The sequence below is a fragment of the Brachyhypopomus gauderio genome, unplaced genomic scaffold, assembly GCF_052324685.1.
Source record: "Brachyhypopomus gauderio isolate BG-103 unplaced genomic scaffold, BGAUD_0.2 sc44, whole genome shotgun sequence".
NCBI classification, from domain to species: Eukaryota; Metazoa; Chordata; class Actinopteri; order Gymnotiformes; family Hypopomidae; genus Brachyhypopomus; species Brachyhypopomus gauderio.
In genome coordinates this window covers 1,935,319-1,939,730 of record NW_027506870.1, presented here as the reverse complement: position 1 = coordinate 1,939,730, position 4,412 = coordinate 1,935,319, and positions in this window count along the sequence as shown.

Genomic DNA, 4,412 nt, shown 5'->3' with positions numbered 1-4,412 from the left:
GGTCCCAAAATCGGTCGAGGTCATCTGTGTGATGGCCCGATGGATCATCCCAAGTTGCAAGTCCGTAGCTCGAAGCGTTGGCGTATGGCAGCCATTAATCTATTGCGCTGTAGTCGTAGGCCTTAAGGTCAAACCCAAATTTTCATACATTTGGGGCCCCTGAGGGGCCAAAATTTGACGTAGAGGTCCCAAAATCGGTCGAGGTCGTCTCTGTGATGGCCCGATGGACCCTCCCAAGTTGCAAGTCCGTAGCTCGAAGCGTTGGCGTATGGCAGCCATTAATCTATTGCGCTGTAGTCGTAGGCCTTAAGGTCAAACCCAAATTTTCATACATTTGGGGCCCCTGAGGGGCCAAAATTTGACGTAGAGGTCCCAAAATCGGTCGAGGTCGTCTCTGTGATGGCCCGATGGACCATCCCAAGTTGCAAGTCCGTAGCTCGAAGCGTTGGCGTATGGCAGCCATTAATCTATTGCGCTGTAGTCGTAGGCCTTAAGGTCAAACCCAAATTTTCATACATTTGGGGCCCCTGAGGGGCCAAAATTTGACGTAGAGGTCCCAAAATCGGTCGAGGTCGTCTCTGTGATGGCCCGATGGACCATCCCAAGTTGCAAGTCCGTAGCTCGAAGCGTTGGCGTATGGCAGCCATTAATCTATTGCGCTGTAGTCGTAGGCCTTAAGGTCAAACCCAAATTTTCATACATTTGGGGCCCCTGAGGGGCCAAAATTTGACGTAGAGGTCCCAAAATCGGTCGAGGTCGTCTCTGTGATGGCCCGATGGACCATCCCAAGTTGCAAGTCCGTAGCTCGAAGCGTTGGCGTATGGCAGCCATTAATCTATTGCGCTGTAGTCGTAGGCCTTAAGGACCCCATTCAAATAGATTGGAATTGGACGATTTGTACTTACCGATCCCAATTCCAATCTATTTGAATGGGACCCCATTCAAATAGATTGGAATTGGACGATTTGTACTTACCGATCCCAATTCCAATCTATTTGAATGGCATCCCAATTCCAATTTATTTCCACGTGTCAAATAGATTGGAATTGGGATGCTGTTTTTTCAGCCAAATTATGACTTTGTGCAAACTTCACCACATGCACACAGTGAGTCAGGGGGACTCATACATGTGTGTGTGAGTGTGTGTGAGTGTGTGTGTGAGTGAGTGTGTATGTGTGTGTATGAGTGAGTGTGTATGAGTGTGTGTATGAGTGTGTGTGTGAGTGAGTGTGTATATGTGTGTGTATGAGTGTGTGTGTGTGTGTGTGTTTGTGTGTGTGTGTGAGTGTGTATGAGTGTGTGTGAGTGAGTGTGTATGTGTGTGTGTGTATTGGAAAAGGGATGGTAATCATGACTCATCCCAATTCCAATCTATTAGACACAGGGAAATAGATTGGAAGTGGGACATCATTCAAATAGATTGGAAGTGGGACGTTGTGTACTTACCGATCCCAATTCCAATCTATTTGAATGGGACCCCATTCAAATAGATTGGAATTGGACGATTTGTACTTACCGATCCCAATTCCAATCTATTTGAATGGCATCCCAACTCCAATTTATTTGACTGATGGAAATAAATTGGAATTGGGATCCCATTCAAATAAATTGGAATTGGGATTGGTAAGTACAAAAGATCCCAATCCCAATTTATTTGAATGGCATCCCAATTCCAATTTATTTCCATCAGTCAAATAAATTGGAATTGGGATGCACTTTTTTTTCAGCCAAATTATGACTTTGTGCAAACTTCAACACATTCACACAGTGAGTCAGTGGGACTCAGACATGTGTGTGTGTGTGTATGAGTGTGTGTATGTGTGTGTGTGTGTGTGTGTGTGTGTATATGTTTGTGTGTATGAGTGTGTGTGTGAGTGAGTGTGTATATGTGTGTGTATGAGTCTGTGTGTGAGTGAGTGTGTATGAGTCTGTGTGTGTGTATGTGTGTGTGCATGAGTGTGTGTGTGTTTGTGTGTGAGTGAGTGTGTATGAGTGTGTGAGTGAGTGTATTGGAAAAGGGATGGTAATCATGAATCATCCCAATTCCAATCTATTTGACACATGGAAATAAATTGGAATTGGGATCCCATTCAAATAGATTGCAATTGGGATTGGTAAGTACAAATCGTCCAATTCCAATTTATTTGAATGGCATCCCAATTCCAATTTATTTCCACCTGTCAAATAAATTGGAATTGGGATGCAGTAAAATGAGGTTATAAGTTATTTTAAAAAACACTTATTTTAAGCTTAGAAAACCATTTATCCATACTCCCCATGTCTGTCTGATGCAAACTGAGTGGTCAGAGTTTTGAAATTCCACTGTCCAATACCCCACTATTTTGATGACTTGAATAAATTGGAAGTGGGATCGCCAGATCTCAGCCTTAGAATGACATAGCTTGAAAATTTCAACGCTCAGCACTAAGTTTAGGTGTGCCTGACTCACTGTGTGAGTTTGGAGAAGATTGCAGAAAGTCAAAATTTTGGCTCAAAAAAACTCTAAGGGGTTAGTTAGTGTGTGAGTTTTTTTGAGCCAAAATTTTGACTTTCTGCAAACTTCACCAAACTCACACAGTGAGTTAGGAGGACTCAAACTTAGAGAGGAGTGGTAAAAGAATCGTGCTATCATATTCCAAAGCTGAGATCTGGAGATCCCACTTCCAATTTATTCAAGTCATCAAAATAGTGGGGTTTTGGACACCACAGTCTGACAACTCTGAACACCCAGCTTGCATAAACCAGACATGGGGAGCATGGATAAATGGTTTTTGAAGTGTTTTAGTGATAAGAAAAAAAAACTTAGAAATCAATGTATTTGAATGGCATCCCAATTCCAATTTATTTGACTGATGGAAATAAATTGGAATTGGGATCCCATTCAAATAGATTGGAATTGGGATCGGTAAGTACAAATTGTCCAGTTCCAATTTATTTGAATGGGGTCCCATTGAAATAGATTGGAATTGGGATCGGTAAGTACAAATTGTCCAATTCCAATTTATTTGAATGGCATCCCAATTCCAATTTATTTAAGTGATGGAAATAAATTGGAATTGGGATCCCATTGAAATAGATTGGAATTGGGATCGGTAAGTACAAATTGTCCAATTCCAATTTATTTGAATGGGGTCCCATTGAAATAGATTGGAATTGGGATCGGTAAGTACAAATTGTCCAATTCCAATTTATTTGAATGGGGTCCCATTGAAATAGATTGGAATTGGGATCGGTAAGTACAAATTGTCCAATTCCAATTTATTTGAATGGGGTCCCATTGAAATAGATTGGAATTGGGATTGGTAAGTACAAATCGTCCAATTCCAATTTATTTGAATGGGGTCCCAATTCCAATTTATTTAAGTGATGGAAATAAATTGGAATTGGGATCCCATTGAAATAGATTGGAATTGGGATCGGTAAGTACAAATTGTCCAATTCCAATTTATTTGAATGGCATCCCAATTCCAATTTATTTAAGTGATGGAAATAAATTGGAATTGGGATCCCATTGAAATAGATTGGAATTGGGATCGGTAAGTACAAATTGTCCAATTCCAATTTATTTGAATGGGGTCCCATTGAAATAGATTGGAATTGGGATCGGTAAGTACAAATTGTCCAATTCCAATTTATTTGAATGGGGTCCCATTGAAATAGATTGGAATTGGGATTGGTAAGTACAAATCGTCCAATTCCAATTTATTTGAATGGGGTCCCATTGAAATAGATTGGAATTGGGATTGGTAAGTACAAATTGTCCAATTCCAATTTATTTGAATGGCATCCCAATTCCAATTTATTTAACTGATGGAAATAAATTGGAATTGGGATCCCATTGAAATAGATTGCAATTGGGATCGGTAAGTACAAATCGTCCAATTCCAATTTATTTGAATGGGGTCCCAATTCCAATTTATTTAAGTGATGGAAATAAATTGGAATTGGGATCCCATTGAAATAGATTGGAATTGGGATCGGTAAGTACAAATTGTCCAATTCCAATTTATTTGAATGGCATCCCAATTCCAATTTATTTAAGTGATGGAAATAAATTGGAATTGGGATCCCATTGAAATAGATTGGAATTGGGATCGGTAAGTACAAATTGTCCAATTCCAATTTATTTGAATGGGGTCCCATTGAAATAGATTGGAATTGGGATCGGTAAGTACAAATTGTCCAATTCCAATTTATTTGAATGGGGTCCCATTGAAATAGATTGGAATTGGGATTGGTAAGTACAAATCGTCCAATTCCAATTTATTTGAATGGGGTCCCATTGAAATAGATTGGAATTGGGATCGGTAAGTACAAATCGTCCAATTCCAATTTATTTGAATGGCATCCCAATTCCAATTTATTTAACTGATGGAAATAAATTGGAATTGGGATCCCATTGAAATAGATTG